This window comes from Vombatus ursinus, unplaced genomic scaffold, assembly GCF_900497805.2.
Source record: "Vombatus ursinus unplaced genomic scaffold, bare-nosed wombat genome assembly UNPS02014449.1, whole genome shotgun sequence".
NCBI classification, from domain to species: Eukaryota; Metazoa; Chordata; class Mammalia; order Diprotodontia; family Vombatidae; genus Vombatus; species Vombatus ursinus.
This window is the reverse complement of record NW_020954227.1, coordinates 591,105-609,409: the sequence shown is the minus strand read 5'-3', so window position 1 is coordinate 609,409 and position 18,305 is coordinate 591,105. Positions and strand designations below refer to the sequence as shown.

General features: G+C 38.2%; 1 pseudogene; it reads right to left on the bottom strand.

Moving 5' to 3' along the window:
• The window catches only part of LOC114042431, a 49,704-nt pseudogene extending 40,177 nt beyond the window's left edge, over positions 1-9,527 (bottom strand).
• Between the last annotated feature and the right edge of the window lie 8,778 nt (positions 9,528-18,305).

The following is an 18,305-nucleotide window of genomic DNA, read 5'->3' as shown; positions in this document are numbered from 1 at the left end:
AAGGACAGAAATTGAAACGACACAACACCAGTATGTCCTGACACTATAGAAAGGGCACTGGCTCCAGAAGCAGAGTTGGGTTCAATGCTCACTTCTGATGCTTGTTATCTGTGACCTTAAACAAGTCTCTGAACCTTCCTAGACCTCAATTTCCTTGTTTGCAAAATGAGAGGTTGGACTAGATGGCCTCTGAGTTCTTTTCCATATCTATGATTCCATTCAGACTTTCTGCATAGGCAAAGTGAAGTGTTCTATGAAATTTTCAGATACTTTGAGTGGGGTTTTGACAAAGAATTCAAGGGTAGCTAGGTGGCTCAGTTTGATCAAGTGCAGGGCTGGGAAACCTGTGGCCTTGAGGCCACATGTGGCCCTCTGGGTCCTCAAGTGCTGGCGCTTTGAGTGAATCAAAGGGTTAGTGTTGACTGAATCAAAGGTTTGCACTTGAGGACCTAGAGGGCCTCATCTAGCCACAGGTTCCCCACCCCTGACTTGGAGTCAGAAAGGGGGAAGGGAGGGCCATAAGCAGTATGGGGGAAGGGAGGGCCATAGCACCTACTATGTGCCAGGCACTTATGCTAAACACTTTGTAAATATCATCTTATCTGACCTTCACATCAATCCTGAGCAGTAAGTGCTGTTATTGTCCTCATTTTACAGTTGATGAAACTGAGACAGAAATTAACTGGATTGCCCAAGGTCACACAACTAGTAATCATCTGAAGCCAAATTTGGACATACATTTTCCTGATTCCAGGCCCATTGCTCTATCTAGTAAGCTACTTAGTAGCCTAAGGAAGATGTACATATGAATCTTATCTCAAATACTTACTAGCTGTGTGACTTTAGGCAAATCATTTAACATCTCTTAGCCTCAATTTCCTCATCTACAAAATGAGGATTGAGTACCTACCACCTCACAGAGTTGTCGTAAGGATCAAATGAGATAACTTATATAAAACGTATTCCAAACCTTAAAGAGCAATATAAATTCTAGTTAATATTATTAACATTTGAGCAGAAAACACCAGGGTTTTTTCAGGAACTTTTGAAAGCAATATATTTTCCTTTTCCCAATATACAAAGAAATTTAATATTTATTTAATGACAGCTGTCATGGATCCTGCCCTAGAAAAAGAGTTGGGAGATCTGCATTTAGATCTCGAGTCTGCTATTTACTATGATGTAAGAAAATTTCTTCACCTCTCTAAATTTCAGTTTCCTTAATTTTAAAGGGGAATACTGATACTTACATTGTCATTTCAGCGGGTTACTGTGAGGAAAGTATTGTAATATTATTACTTTTATTTTATGGTTTTCCAAAAAATCACAAGCCTTTGGCAAAGAAGACTTTGCCAACATTCATATGAGAGTACAGTTCCATTTAAGGGAAGAATATTTGGGTTTTCTTGGCTATTACTTTCATAGAATCAGAATCTCAGAGTTAGAAGGAACCCCTGGGGCAGAGCCAAGATGGTGGAGTAAAAGCAGTGACTTGCTTGAGCTATCCCCCAAACCCCTCCAAATACCTGTAAAAAATTACTCTAAACAAATTCTAGAGCAGCAGATCCCACAAAAAGCCAGAATGAAACAAACTTCCAGTCCAAGACAAACTGGATGGTTGATGGGAAAGGTCTGTTGCACCTGGCTGAAAGAGGAGCACAGTTTAGCATGGCCTGTGCAGGCAAAGACCAGGCCTCAGTAAACCTGGAGCAGGCCTCATGGGATTGAATCATGGGCAGCTGTGGCTGTTTCCAGACTTCTCAACCCACAAACACCAAAGACAACTTAGAGAGTCAGTGGGAAAGGTCTGTTGGACCTAGGTAAAAAAGAAGCCCTGGCCCCAGAGCAGCTCCAGGGCAGTGACCACAGCAGCAGTGGTTGCTTCTGGAGCTCTTGGCCCACAGATGGTGGGGGGATCAAGCTGCTGATCAGAGGGGGATTGTAGGCATCTCTTTACTGGTGCTAAGGCAGGATTCTCTTGTTTTGTCCATGCTCGGATCTGGGTTGCAGTCCTGGGTGGTGGTTCTGGGGCGATGAGGAGCATTGGTATGGTGGAGTTTGTGGTAGCGGTGGAAAGGGAATCCTCCTCACAGTTCCAAGGCAAAAAAATGTGCTTGTGGTCACTCATAGACCAGCACCCATGCCAGGAAAGGAGTAAACACCTCACCCTTGATCTACCACCATGGAAGAATGGTCCTATCCCACCACTTCTTCCACCCTCATACTTGTAGATAACCCTTTCTTCTCTCTCATCATTACCTCAATCACTCAATTCCTCCCTATTCTGCTTATCTACCAATATTGTTCTGACCTCTCTTCCCACCCATCCCAGTCTTGACCCAAAAGTTAGCCACTTCAGTATCTTCCATCTTTGAATCTTTTGTCACTTTACACGTTGTTCTAGGCTGTGTCTGACTCATGCTAAACCAGGGTTTCAGACTCTGGAATAGAAAGAAATGAGATTCTAGACCAATTACATCTTAAGGCTAGATTCATTGCCATGTGGGGGGGGGGGGGGGACTAGCCTAGCTTATATGAAATAGATGTTTCATTCATCTTATCCTAGCCCTAAATAGCAAGGGTCTAAAAGTCTTCCCAGGCCAGTGGTATTAAACTCAAATAGAAACAAGGGCCACTAAACCAGACAGAAAGAACCTTGTGGGCGATATGTTGACTTAGAAAAAAACACAAATTAATACTATATGTATTTATTATATTTTTTATTTATGTTGTTAAATATTTCCCAATTACATATTAATCTGTTACAGGTCTCACTTGGAAGTGTTGCAGGCCATGTATTTGATACCACAATTCTAGGGGACCTTTTACCACTTGAATGTCCTTATGACTATTATTAGACAATCTCATCCTCAGAGACTTGAAAGCATAAGAAAATCCTGGGGGGGGGGGGGGGGGGACCAAGAAAGAGGGGGAGAAAAAAAGGAGAGAGAGAGAGAGAGAGAGAGAATTAAAAAAAAAAACAGGCAATGTAGTGACCTCCTGAAGGAATTCAGTCCTTGTGGTGGAGCTGACATCAGAACCAGTCCACAATGGATTCACTGGGGCCACAGATCAGATGATTATGCTTTCAAGGCATTAGCCAAGCAGTACCACAGGTTAGGACTTCAGTCAGCACCAAAGTTTCACTCTATTACCATTCATTCAGTATTCTCTAACCCACCAACCAGAACATTCCCCTCCCTCAGAACTCAATGAGAGAATACCAAAATTTTGCTCCTTTAGAGGTCTCTACTGAGAAACTTCTCCCTTCTGTGGGGGTGGGGTAGTTATGCAGAAATATTTTCACCTCAGCTGTCATTAGATAGCATTATATAGCAACAATTCCACCACTTAGTTCCCCAGGCTCTCTCTGGGAAGAGGGCCCAACTGGCAGCAATGCAGAAGGGTCTGATCAATTCCAGATTATAGTAAGCAAAGAGTTATAATGGGCCTGCCTATGCTACTCGCTATCCTGGTGTCTGAGTCACTGCCCTCTCTGTTGGGGGCCAAACTCCTTCCCACTCCCCCAGGCTTATGTTACATCCCCAACAGTTCCAAGGGCAGGTTCACCTTGATAGCCTCCTCTACTAACGTCTATGCACTGCTCTCTCTGTTGTCTGTCTGGAGGCCCCTGAAGGATCTAGCATATTTGTGAGGTTAGAAATGGCTACACAGGATAACATAGACAATTCCAGATGGTTTGGTCATCCAAGATATGGTCTGAGCTCCTCTTCATTTTGATACTCACCTTCTCTAATGTAGAAACTCCTCCTGCCTGTCAGCCCTGACTAAGGGACCCAAGAGTCCCTAACCTCTTGAACTCATAAGGCTACCAAAGGTAGAAATGGAAATCTCAGGATCTTTGTTCACTTACCTATGATTAAGGAAAGAAATACAAAGCATAAAAGGAAGCCAAAGACTTGAGAACTAAATTTAGGCTCCTCTAGCCCAGCACACGCAGCCATGTACAAGAAGTCATCATTCTTGCTGGAGTGAAAGAAGGACTCTCCCTGGAAGAGAGATACACAGAGACAAGAGACAGAAAAAAGTGGAGACAGATAGAAACAAAGAGACAGAGACAGAAAGAGGGAAGAAAAGGAGGGAAAAGGCAGAGAGAGAGGGAGGAGGAAGAGTCAGAAACAGAAAGGGAGAGACAAACAGAGAAACAGAGAGAGATAGAGACAGAGAGACAGAGGCAGATGGGGGAAACAATGGAAGAAGTAAGACAGTGAGACAGAGAGACAGACAAAAAACAGATAGAGAGAGTGAGGGTGGGAGATGCAGAGAAACAAAGACTGAAACAGAGAGAAAAGAGACAGAGACTAAGAAAGTAAGCAAGACATATACACCAGAGTGATAGTGGAAGCTATTTCTCCTTTGAAATTGAAGCAGCCCCATGGTCCTGCCATGGGGGAAGGATACAACAAAATCTCCAGTGTTTGCTGCATCATTCCAAAGTACCAAATCCTTCAGTACCCAAAATGAGGCCCACTAGAAGTGACTCAAGGTTTCTTAAATCAGGATTTGGGAGTGTTGGTGGGAACAATATTCTAACCTCTGCTCCCTTGAAAGGTAGGATAGTTTTGTTCTGTTTTGCTTTTCTTAAAAGCTATTGAAACTATCTTCAAGACATAATTGACTAAGGGAACTAATGACTTGGTCCACTGACATCATTTCATGGTTGCCTGAGGACAAACAGCCATCTTTGACTGGTATATCACCATAGTATGCACCACCATAGTATGCCAGCGGCAAGGGAGCCTTACTGCACCAAATCAACTCAAGTTGTCCTTGATAAATATAGTTGTTAAATATTCATCTCTTGTTATGGTTAAGTAAATCTCCTTTTGTTAACTGTCAAATTACCTATGAATATCTCATTTTCCTCTAACATCAGATCTAAACTGAGGTGTGATATTACCAAACCAAATTAATATAAAACCAAATGAAATTGGTTTGAGTCAGGTCCAGCCCAAAACCAATGGCTCATTTGTTTTTCCCCATTATACTCTCCCTTTCAATACTTTCTGTCCTCAGCAAATCAGTGGGGGCACATTTGTCCAGCCCCAATATCATTAAGTATTTTGGGATCCCAGAGAGGCTTAAACATTGCAATTTTCAGTGCCTCCCTCATATCATCAAAGAGTCTCAACAAAGTCATGTTGGCATAGTCCTTGATGGCTTTCTGAATGTCATACAGTCCCAAAAATTCTTTCAACATGATTCTTAGACAATCCCAAAATTAACAGTATTCAGAAAGGACTTAGATCTACCATAGCTGGTTGGTCTGGAAATCCTAATCATTTTCAAATGTAAAGTTGTCAAAATTCAACAAATAGCATTGATCATCCTTACAATATGCTTTTTTTATTTTTTCGGTCAAAGACAAGGTTTATTAGAACATCTGTCATACAATATGCTTTTAAAAGATACAATACATTCATATCTATCTCATCTAATTGCTGGATATTCAATGAAAATTTACTTTTTCATCCCCCTGGGTCAGTGAATGTAACCTTTCCTGACCCATCAAGAGTACTTGAAATGTGTGGCCAGAAGAATAGCAGCCAAAAGATTCAAGGTTTTCCTATCAGGGCACCCAATATCTTGAGGACTCCCTTCCTCCACATTGTTCTTTCCCCACTTCAAACCACAAGGTTAATCATGAGGTCATTACAAAATAATTTTGCTGATAATGCCAAATATTTTGGACCAGGCTTAACTCAGGCTGATCTAGTGGTTCAGATTCAATATTGTAATGAAGAAAGAAATATTCATAGGACACTTAACATTTAACAAAGAAAGTTAACTTAATAGTAGAATAGAAAGGATATACCACAAGGATACAATATTGATTCATCTGGACACAGCTATACTTTTTCCTTATGAAGGTGGATCCAATTAGGTGATTCACACAGCATCAGCAAGTCCATAAAGTCTGAGGAGCATCCAACTTCATCATTCACTGACTGGGCTTTTTAACACGGTGATCAGGAAGCTGAATCAGTGTTTCAAACCCTTGTCTCTTGGGACAATGCAAGTCTTGCTTTGCCTTTTAGAAAAAAATTAGTCTCATTTACATGGAGTAAATATTGCTTCTACTGTACCCTTTTATGTTTCCTGTCTTAATAATTCTCAAACTTGAGTAATTCCTCTATCTGTCTCCTCTGTTCCTAATCCAAGAAGCAAAGCACTAATAGAAATCTTTATGCTAACTGTATCCACTATATATTTATCCTGTTGAGATTCAACTGGGTTTTTACTGTTACTGAGAAATCCTTTTTAACTCTTGTTGCCTATGACATTCTCCATGGTAGTTACTTCAATCTTCTGTCTTCTCCTTAACTAATGAATTCTACCTCCTCTGTCACTCTCTTCAGATGACTTCATCCCTACCACTGAAAAGATTTGGATTAACAAGAACTCCTTTAACACTCCTCAGACACTATTATAAATATGTTCGCCCATTTTGTCCTTTTTGATTCAATTCTGAGAAGAAAACATAACCATCTTTCTTACCAAGATATCTTGCCTTTTACCTGATATCTTCCTGTCTCTTTTGTGACTTTACTACATCAATAATATGCTCTCTCATGAATGTCCTATCTCTTCCAATCTACTGGTTCCTTTCCCTCAACATACAAATGTGCATACATTTCCCCACCCTATAAAAATTTTGTCTTGCCTCTGTTATCCACCTCAAGGTATTATCCTATATCTTTTTCATTACTAAACTTCTAGAAAGAATAATTTGTACTTGTTAATTTCACTTCTTCATCACCCATTCACTTTTCAACCCCCTGCATTCCAGCTTCCATTGCCACCACTCTAATAAAAATGCTGACTTTTTTACAAGACTATTCAAGGAATGGAGGTATAGCTCCAGAAAAGTTTGTTCTTATCTGGACTTTAATAATGCTATACAGACCATCAGTGGTACACACACACACACGTGCACACACGATTCAAGAAGATGTGATAATCCAGGTCTCAATCTTTTTCTTTTCTTTCCTTTTCTTCTTCTTTTTTTCTTTCCTTCCTTCCTTTTTCTATGAGGGAATGAAATATTGCAGTCCTCCCCAGAACCACAGGCTGAATATAAGGAGCTGAAGTTCTTTGCAGATTTGCCAAAGCAGGATAATCTTACCTTAGGAATTTTTTAATGCACTAATCATGAGTAAGTTAGATAAGGATGAACATAGGAATTAGTCAAATTCCTTTGGTGTTCAGAAGTTGCACTTATGTGCTTCTCAGACATTTTATCTGTTGTTCCTGTGCTCTCTCTACTCCTTCTGGGGGAAGAAAGGCCTTATTAATTATCCCTTTCTTCTTGATGGTCTCCTCTCTTGTCTTCTATCTATCTTGTTTGCCACTTTATTCTCATTAACTTCCTTGTACTTCTCTGAATTTTTTTTGTTGTTCTTTTTGTTGACTTCTTGTCCTCCCTTTAAACAAGACTGTCTCTCAAAGCTCTGATCATAGCCCCCTTCTGCCTCTAAACTTTCTCCCTTGGTGATTTCATCCCCTCCCTTGGCTTCAGTTATTTATCTACATAGAAATAATTTTCATACATACTTCTTAACAATCCTTGCCTCAGTCTTAAGTTTCCAGCCACCTGCTGGGTACCTCAAAATCAACATGTCCAAAACTGAACTAATCATCTTCCTCTTGAAATCTTTTCTTACTCCTAGCTTCTCTATTTCTTTTAATGGCATCACTATTCTCCCAGACACTGAGGCTCTAAAATTCAATCACTTTTGACACTTAACTCTTGTTCATACACCACATCACCAGGTCCTGTTGATTTTACATCTGAAGTGTAGTTCAAATCTGATCTGTCCTTCCCACTCACACTGAAACTACCCTAGTTCAGCTTCTTCTCACGTAGCTTCTTGCTTTTAGTCTCTTCCCTCTTTTATCCATTCTACTGCTGTGCGATCTTCCTAAAAAACTGATCATATCTCATTACATCATTCCAAAAACTTTCAATGGGTCCCCTTGACTAGTGAATAAAGTACAAATTACTTATCTTAGCTCTCAAGACCCTTTGATTACATTTCCAACCTTAGCCCTTTGACATAGTCTGCATTTTAACAAAAATAGACTACTCACTGTCTCCCATAATCACCTTGTACTCTACAATCCCTGGGCCCACATTATCTCTCATGTCATGAATTAATTTCCTACCCTCACTCTTGTTTCCCCATTGGCCACCTGGTAGCTGATTAATTAGGTAATTAAATGTCAGACTGCTTACCTGTAGGTTACAGAAAGCAGAGCAATGAGCCATGTATGGTTTGTTAATGTTTCAAAGCACCACCGAGTGCTCAGCTAATCCAATCTCAATTGTCACACTATAAAATAACACCTTTCCTTCTTCTTCCATGAAGCCTTCCCTAATCTCTCCCAGTTAAATGAACTTTTCCTTTTTAATTATCATATTGTAGTATATTCTAGCATGGATATGTTATCCTTATCCCTCTCTTTCACCTCATCTTGACCTTATAAGCTCCTTAAGGAAAGAATCTGTATTTTTTTTTCATATCTACATCACATATAGATTCTTGGTATCAAATATATATATAATACTTGAGGACTTCAATGCAAAAGTGGGAAAAATGAAGATGAAGATAAATATAAGGGAAAGCAAGGATTAGGAAGAAGAAATGAAAGAAGCCAAAGATTTGTAGATTAAAATACCTTTATATTATGAATACTTTTTTCAAGAAAAGAATTAATAGGGAGCATTACATAGTGAGAAAAAAAATAACGTCAGAAAAAAAATGAGATAGGATTCTGGGAAGATGGCAGAGTAGATCACAAGATCCCAAACTCTCAAGATTTCGTCCCCCAAAAGTGATGAAATAGGGCCTCAGGTTAGACTATTGAATATAGACTATTAGAATATTGAGCAGCAAAAATAAGTAAGAGAAGGGGCAGAACAGGGGGCCTCCTGGGACAATCTGAGAAGATCTGAAGAAAAATCCCAGGATGGGGGCAGCTAGGTGGCACAGTAGATAGAGCTCCAGTCTTGGAATCAGGAGGACCTGAGTTCAAATCCAGCTTGAGACACTTAACACTTTACTATCTGTGTGACCCTGAGTAAGTCACTTAACCCCGATTGCCTCACCAAAAAATTTAAAAAAAAAAATCACAGGATGAGGTTTGGTTCCTTTGAAGAATAAACACCTCCAGGTTAGGTCTGCTTAAACAACAAGCTGCAAGCCCTGGGGTTAGCTGGGTTAGGAGGCTGCCTGGGCCCCAGACATAGGAACTTTTACCCCCTGGACAATGAGGGATCTTGGGCATCTGAGGGGAAGATCAAGGAAACCTCTGCTGACAAAGAACACCAGACTCAGTTGTTCTGTAGAGATACCACTAGGGGCAAGAAGGAACCAGCACATGCTGTCCCCACAGGGGAGTGGGGACACTACTGGCTGCAGGCACTTACAGGAGGCTGGAGGGCTGGGTTCCAATTCTAGGACAGAGAGGAGAACTAAAGGAAGATCTGTGACTAGAGGCACCATCTACCATGCCCCAGAACTAAGCTACTACAAATTTTTTTAAAATGCACAGGCAAAGGAGAAAGAATACAACTGTGAAGAGTTACTATGGGAAAAGAGAAGACTGGAATTCATCTTTAGAGGAGGATACTGAAGCAAAGAAACCCTCTTCTACCCTGAAAAGTAACGTCAAATGGTCACCTGCCCAAAAAGAATTCACAGAAGAACTTAAAAAAGACTTTAAAAATCAAATGAGAGATTTAGGAAAAACTAACAAAAAAAATCCAAGAACAAGATTATGAAAAGAAAGTCAAACAATTAGAAAAGGAGATCTAGAATCTTTTTTTTCCCCTCTTTCTTTTTTTTTTGTTATATTTTTATTAATTTATTTATTTTTCGTTTTCAACATTCACAAGATTCTGAGTTCCAAATTTTCTGCCCATCTCACCCTTCCCCCCCCCCCCAGATAGCATGCATTCTGAATGCCCCTTTCCCTAATTTGCCCCCCCTTCTATCACACACCCCCTTCTCTTATCCCCTTCCGCTTCTATTTTCCTATGGGGCAGGATAGATTTCTATACCCCATTGCCTGTGTATCTTATTTCCCAGTTGCATGTAAAAACGATTTTTAACATTTGTTTTTAAAACTTTAGGTTTTAAATTCTCTCCCTTCCTACCTCCCCATCCACTCTCATTGAGCAGACAAGCAACTCAATATAGGTTATACATGTGTAGTCATGCAAAACACTTCCACAGTAGTCACATTGTGAAAAACTAACTATATTTCCCTTCATCCTATCCCGCCCCCAAGTTATTCTATTCTCTCTTTTGACCCTGAACCTCCTCAGAAGTGTTTGCTTCTGATTACCCCCTCCCACAATCTGCCCTCCCTTCTATCATCCCTCCCTCTTGTCCCCTTCCCCCCTTCTTTCCTGTAGGATAAGACAGAGTTCCATACACAATTGAGTGTGTATGTTATTCCCTTCTTAAGCCAAATCGGATGAGAGTAAGATTCACTCATTCCCTCTCACCTTTCCCCATTTCCCATCCAATGTAAAAGCTTTTTCTTGTCTGTTTTATGTGAGACAATTTACCCCATTCTACCTCTCCCTTTCTCCTTCACGCAGTATAATCCTCTCACCTCTTACTTTTACTTTTTAGATGTTATCTCTTCATATTCAACTCACCCTGTGCCTTCTATCAATCTGTCTATCTATCCATCTATACATATATTTTTTTCCTCATGAGTTACAAATATGATCTTTCCATGTAGGAATGTAAACAGTTCAACTTTAATAAATCCTTTATGATTTCTCTTTCTTGTTTACCTTTTCATGTTTCTCTTGAGTATTGTATTTGAAAGTCAAATTTTCTATTCAGCTCTGGTCTTTTCATCAAGAATGCTTGAAAGTCTTCTATTTCATTGAATGTCCATTTTTTTCTTTGAAGGATTATACTCAGTTTTGCAGGGTAGGTGATTCTTGGTTGTAATCCTAGCTCCTTTGACCTATGGAATATCATATTCCAAGCCCTCTGAAGCTTCTAGATCTTGTGTTATCCTGATTGTGTTTCCACAATACTTGCATTGCTTCTTTCTGGATGCTTGCAATATTTTCTCCTTGACCTGGGAACTCTGGAATTTGGCTATAATATTCCTGAGAGTTTTCATTTGGGGATCTCTTTTAGGAGGTGATCAGTGGATTCTTTCAATTTCTATTTTACCCTCTGATTCTAGAATCTCAGGGCAGTTTTCCTTGATAATTTCTTGAAAGATGATGTCTAGGCTCTTTTTTTGATCATGGCTTTCAGGTAGTTCAATAATTTTTAAATTATCTCTCCTGGATCTATTTTCCAGGTCAATTGTTTTTCCAATGAGATATTTCACATTCTTTTCTTTTTTTTTTATTCTTTTGGATTAGTGTTACAGTGCCTGATTTCTCAAATTGTCACTGGCTTCCAATTTCTCCATTCTAATTTTTAAGGAAGTATTTTCTTCAGTGAGCTTTTGGACTTCCTTTTCCATTTGGTCAATTCTGCTTTTTAAGGCACTCTTCTCCTCATTGGCTTTTTGGACCTCTTTTGCCATTTGGGTTAGTGTATTTTTTAAGGTGTTATTTTCTTCAGTATTTTTTTAGGCCTCCTCTAACAAGCTGTTGACTTGTTTTTCATTATTTTCTTGCATCACTCTCATTTCTCTTCCCAGTTTTTCCTCTACTTCTCTTACTTGAAAGAAACTTACAAGAAAGAATTTAAAAAAATTAAACATGGTGGTGCCACAATCATGGTGGAATCACACAAGACCTAGTAGTGGTGACGCTAAAAGATTACAGGTCTTAGAACACTATATGTTGAAGAGCAAAAGAACTGGGGTTCAAGCCAAATAATCGTGAATCAAAAAAAAATGGGCATTAAATGAACAGTGAGACTTTCAGGACTTTGTTAAAAAAAAAAAACCTGAACTTAATAGAAGATTTGACATACAAGAACCAAGAGAAATATAAGGTACATACCAAAGACTAATTACATGGAATTCAATAAGGACAGACTGTTTACCCTTTTTTAATGTAAAACATATATCTAAGATTGTTATTAGTAATTGTTTGTAAGAAAGATTGGGGTCAGCATAATGAGATCTCCCAGACCTCTCCTTCCTAGGGAAGGAAGGCATGATAGGGAGGTCCTAAGAACTCTAAAAGAAGGATTTGTTCACTTTGAGACTTCCGGGAGCCAAGATGGTGGAGTAAGAAGTAAGTCATACCCATTCTCCCTTACTGACCCTCTAAAAACCTAGAAAAGATCACCTCAGGAAAAACCCTGGAACAGCTGAGTGAGCAGAAAGATTGGGTGCAATAGTCTCGTAGCCCAGGAAGCATGGAAGATTAACAGGAAAGGTCCCTTTTGCTCTGGTAGAAGGGAAATATTACAGGATGGGAGGTATCCCAGAAAGCCAATGGCAAGCCTCACTTCAGCAACCCAGGGGAAGATTTTGAACCCCAGGGTGGTGGAGCAGGCATATGTCAAAACCAGGACCCCCAAGTGCCATGGCACAGGCAGGGTAACCAGTAGCTTCAAACTTGGAAAACTACCATGTGTGTAGGAGGCATCCTCCAACAGCCAAACCTCTCAGTCCTTCTACACAACTCCAAGAGGAACAACTCCAGGCGGTATAACTCCAGGTGAGCAGGCTTCCTCCAGCAATCAAATCTTTTAGTGTGTCAAAGCAGACTGGGTGAGCAGGCACCCTCCAGGGGCCAGAACCCCCATCTACACCCTTAGAGCTCCAGTGTTGCTGACCCCAGCTCAGCACCAGGTAAGCTGCCAAACCCCTACAGCCTCCAGCTGCCAGCAGCAGAGGCCGCAGCACACAAAACCAGGGACCAGGTCCCTGGCCTCTAGCACCCAGGTCCCTGGCCCCCACTACAAGAAGCTTGAGTCAGTGCCCCTTGTGCTCCAGCAGGAGAGCTCAAATTAACAAGCCAGGAAATAGGCAAACACTATAAGCAAAAAGCAGAAACAGACAATGATCATAGATTCTTACTATGGGGACAGGGAAGATCAAAACACAAATTCAGAAGAGGACAACATCGTCAATATACTCACATGTGAAACCTCAAAGGGGAATATGAACTGGTATCAAGCCTAAAAAGCTTTATTGGAAGAGCTTGGAAGAAGGATTTTCAAAGTCAAATAAGAGAGGTAGAAGAAAAATTGGGAAAAGAAATGAGAGGTATGAAAGAAAAAGTGAAGAGCTTGGAAAAGGAAGGACAACAATTGACTGTAGAAAACAAGTTCTTAAAAAATACAATTGGCCAAATAGAAAAAAATTACACTGAAGAAAACAACTCCTTAAAAAGTAGACTTGACCAAATGGAAAAGGAGACACAAAAACTCACTGAAGACAAGGACTCCTTAAAAAGTAAAATGGGCAAAATGGAAAAGGAGATACAAAATCTAACAGAAGAAAACAATTCACTAAAAATTAGAATTGGGCAAACGGAAGCTCATGAATCTATCAGACAGCAAGAATCAGTCAAACAAAATCAAAAGAATAAAAAAATAGAAGAAAGCATAAATACCTCATTGGAAAAACAACTCACCTGGAAAATAGATCCAGGAGAGATAATTTAAGAATTATTGGTCTGACTGAAAATCATGATGAAAAAAAGAACCTGGACAGCATCTTCCAAGAAATTGTCAAGGAAAACTGGCCTGAGGTCCTATAACCATAGGGTAAAATAATCATTGAAAGAATCCACCAACCACCTCCTGAAAGAGATCCCAAATTCAAAATGCCAAGGAATATTGTAGCCAAATTCCAAAATTTTCAGGTCAAAGAGAAAATACTGTAAGCAGCCAGAAAGAAACAATTTAAATATCATGGAACCACAATCAGGATCATGCAGGACCTGGCAGCTTCTACATTAAAAGATCAGAGGGTATAGAATACTATATTCCATAAGGCAAAGGAGCTTGGACTACAACCAAGGATCAACTGCCCACTAACATTGAGCATAATCTTTCAGGGAAGGAGATAGGCATTCAATGAAATAGGGGACTTCCAAACCTTCCTGATGAAAAGACCAGAGTTCAACAGAAAATTTGATCTTCAAATACAAGACTCAAGAGGATCATAAAAAGATAAACAGGAAAGGGAAAAAAAAATGTTATTCAATAAGAGCAAACTGTTTACATCCCTACAAGGGAAAATGATACTTATAACTCTTGAGAATTGTATCTCCATTACAATTTTTAAAAGGGGTATACATAGACAGAAGGGGTAGGTATAAATTGACTTTGATGTCATGATAAAAAAATCTAATTAAATGGTGGAAAGGGATTGAATTGGGAGAAGAATAAAAGAGGAGGCAGAAAAGGTTAAATTATATCACCTGAAGAAGCACAGAGACCTATTATAGTAGAGGGAAAGAAGGGATCATTGTTTGAGCCTTACTCACATCAGATTTGGCTCAAAAAGGGAATAACAAAATCAGTTAGGTGGAGAGAAAAGGGGAATGAAAAGGTAGGGGGTGAACAGATGGCAGGGAAGAAGTAGTAAGGGAAAAGGGAAGAAAAGGGAAGGGGGCTGATAGAAAGGAGGGCAGATTGAGGGATACAGTTATCAAAAGCAAAATTCTACTGAAGAGGGAAAGAGAGAAAAGAAAGAGAAAAACATAAATTGGAAAGATAGGATGGAGAGAAAGACACAGATAGTAGTCATAACTGTGAATGTGAATGGGATGAACTCTCCTATAAAACAGAAGCAGACAGCAGAATGGATTTAAAACTTTAATCCTACAATATGTTGCTTATAAGAAACACATTTGAAGCAGAGGGATATACACAGGATAAAGACAAAAGGCTAGAGTAGAATATACTATGATTCAGCTGAAGTAAAAAAAAAAGTGTAGCAATCCTGATCTCACACAAAGCAAAAGGAAAAATAGATCTAATTAAAAGAGATAAGGAAGGAAACTACAGCCTGCTAAAAGGTACCATAGATAATGAAGTAATAGCATTACTAAATATATATGCACCAAGTAGTATACCATCCAAATTCTTAAAGGAGAAGTTCAGGGAGTTACAGGAAGAAATAGACAACAAAACTATACTAGTGGGGGACCCCAACTTCCCCCTCTCAGCACTAGATAAATCTAATAATAAATAAGAAAGAAGTTAAGGAAGTAAATAGAATTTTAGAAAAGTTAGATATGGTAGGCCTCTGGAGAAAATTGAATGGGGATAGAAAAGAATATACCTTTTTCTAAGTGGTACATGGCACCTATACAAAAATTGACCATTTATTAGGGCATAAAAACTTCACAATCCAATGCAGAAAGGCAGAAATATTAAATGCATCCTTTTCAAATCATGATGCAATAAAAATTACTTGTCATAAAGGGTCATGGAAAGATACAGAAAAAATTAATTGGAAACTAAATAATCTGACCCTAAAAAAAGAGGGGGTCAAACAACAAATCATAGAAACAATCAATAATATCATCCAAGAGAATGACAATAATGAGACAACATACCACAACTTATGGGATGCAGTGAAAGTGGTCCATAGGGGAAGTTTTATACCTCTCAATGCTTACCCGAATAAAATAGAGAAAGAGGAGATCAATGAATTGGGCATGCAACTAAAAAAGCTAGAGAAGAACAAATTAAAGATCTCCAACTAAATACCAAATTGGAAATTCTGAAAGCCAAAGAACAGATTAATAAAAATGAAATTAAGAAAACCATTGAATTAATAAATAAAAATAAGAGCTGGTTTTATGAAAAAACCAGCAAAATAGATAAACCTTTTGTTAAACTGGTTTAAAAAAAGAAGAAAACCAAATTACCAGTATCAAAAATGAAAAGGGTGAATGCACCACCAGTGAAGAGGAGCTATTTTTCCCAACTTGTACAGCAATAAATTTGATAATCTTTGTAAAATGGATGAATATTTACAAAAATATAAATTGCCTAGATTAACAGAAGAAGAAATAAAATACTTAAATAACCCCATTTCAGTAAAAGAAATTGAACAAGCTATCAATGAATTCCTTAGGGAAAAGTCTCCAGGGCCAGATGGATTCGCAAGTGAATTCTATCAAACATTTAAAGAACAATTAATTCCAATACTATATAAACTATTTGGGAAAATTGGCAAAGAAGGAGTCCTACCAAATTTTTTATGATACAAATATGGTGCTGATACCTAACCTAGAAAAAGTTAAAACAGAAAAAGAAAATTATAGACCAATCTCCTAATGAATATAGTGGCAAAAATTTTAAGCAAAATATTAGCAAATAGATTACAGCAACTTATCTCAAGGATAATATTCTATGACCAGGGAGGATTTATACCAGGAATGCAAGGCTGGTTCAATATGAGGAAAACTATCAGCATAATTGATTATATCGACAACATAAATGCAGAAAAACATTTGACAAAGTACAACATCCATTTCTATTAAAAACATTAGATAGCATAGGAATAAATGCAGTCTTCCTTAAAATGATAAGTGGCATCTATCTAAACCCATCAGCAAGCATTATATATAATGGGGATAAGCTAGACACATTTCCAATAAGATTGGAATGAAACAAGGATTTCCATTATCACCACTGTTATTCAATACTGTACTAGAAATATTAGCTTTAGCAATTAGAGAAGAAAAAGAAATTGGAGGAATTAGAACAGGCAAAGAAGAAACAAAGCTATCACTCTTTGCAAATAATATGATGATATACTTAGAGAATCCTAGAGAATCAAGTAAAAAATTACTTGAAATAATAAACAAATTTAGCATAAGTGAAGGATATAAAATGAACTCACATAAATCATCAGCATTTCTATATATTACTAATAAAGACCAACAGTAAGAGACAGAAAGAGAAATTCTATTTAAGGTTAATGTAGACATTATAAAATATTTGGGAGTCTAAGTTGCCAAAACAAACCCAGGAACTATATGAACACAATTACAAAACATTTTTCACACAAATAAAGTCAGATATAAATAACTGTAAAAATATCAGTTGCTCATAGTTAGGCCAAACTAATATAATAAAAATAACAATACTACCTAAATTAATTTACTTGTTCAGTGCCATACCAATCAAACTTCCAAAAATTATTTTATAGAGCCAGAAAAATAATAACAAGATTCATTTGGAATAACAAAAGATCCAGAATATCAAGGGAACTAATGAAAAGAAATACAGAGGAAGGTGACCTAACCATTCCAGATCTTAAATTGTATTATAAAGCAGCAATCATCAATGGACTACCTATGGTGTTTGTCCACCAGTATGTACCTCCATGACAAATAGTATAAATAGGCAATGAATTGAGCCCCAAAACAGGAGAAGCTGTTTTGAAGCTGGATTGCCTACATTGCAAAACTCTAAGGCCCTTCAAATCCCATAAAAGCAGAAGCCCATCTTTTTAATAACAACATTCTACCAGTTTTGCTATATGTAAACAAAACACGAAATGAAACATTCTTCAAAGAACAATGGAAGAGCACATGGTAGATATGTGCAGGCCACGGTATATAACCAATGAGAAATGTCAAAGAAGAATAGGAATTTTTTAAAAAATCAAGAAATTGAATGACGGGAAGACAAGATAGGTCAACAGTGAAGAATGATGAGTGGACTGTCAAAGTACTCCACTAACATCCTCAATGGATAAACTGAGAAAGGCCTTCAGTACATTGCCAACTGTGGGAAATTTATAAGAGAGCATGGACAAGAATATTACAGAATCAGCAAACATTGTTGAGAGGAATTTCCAAACCAATGAAATCAGATCCAAATGAGTATTGCCTGTAGAACCTAGGCCAGTGCCTTGTACATAGTAGCTATTCAATGCATGTGAGACTCATAGTGTGTCATGGGAGTTCAAAAAGAGAGTAATTCTATCCCGTTAGAGTTTCAGGAAAGACTTTATAGCGCCACTTGAGATGGGCCTTAAAAGATGGGTAAGATTTCCAGTCATTCTAGTCATAATGAATGATATCATTCCAGCCAGATGGAATGGCATGAGCAAAATCATAAAGATTAGAAAGTGTGGGAATTATTTGGAGAATAGTGAGTAATTTAGTTTATCTAATAAAAATTGACATCTATACAATGCTATAGGGTTTGCAAAACACTTTCCTCCCCTCCTCATTTGGTAAGTTTTGCAAATATCATTATTGTTTTATAAATGAGAAAATAAAGGTGAAGAAATGAAATGACATAAGATCATACATTAATAAAATATTGAAGCTGGGATTCAGATTTAGTTCTTTCTAAATTCTAAGT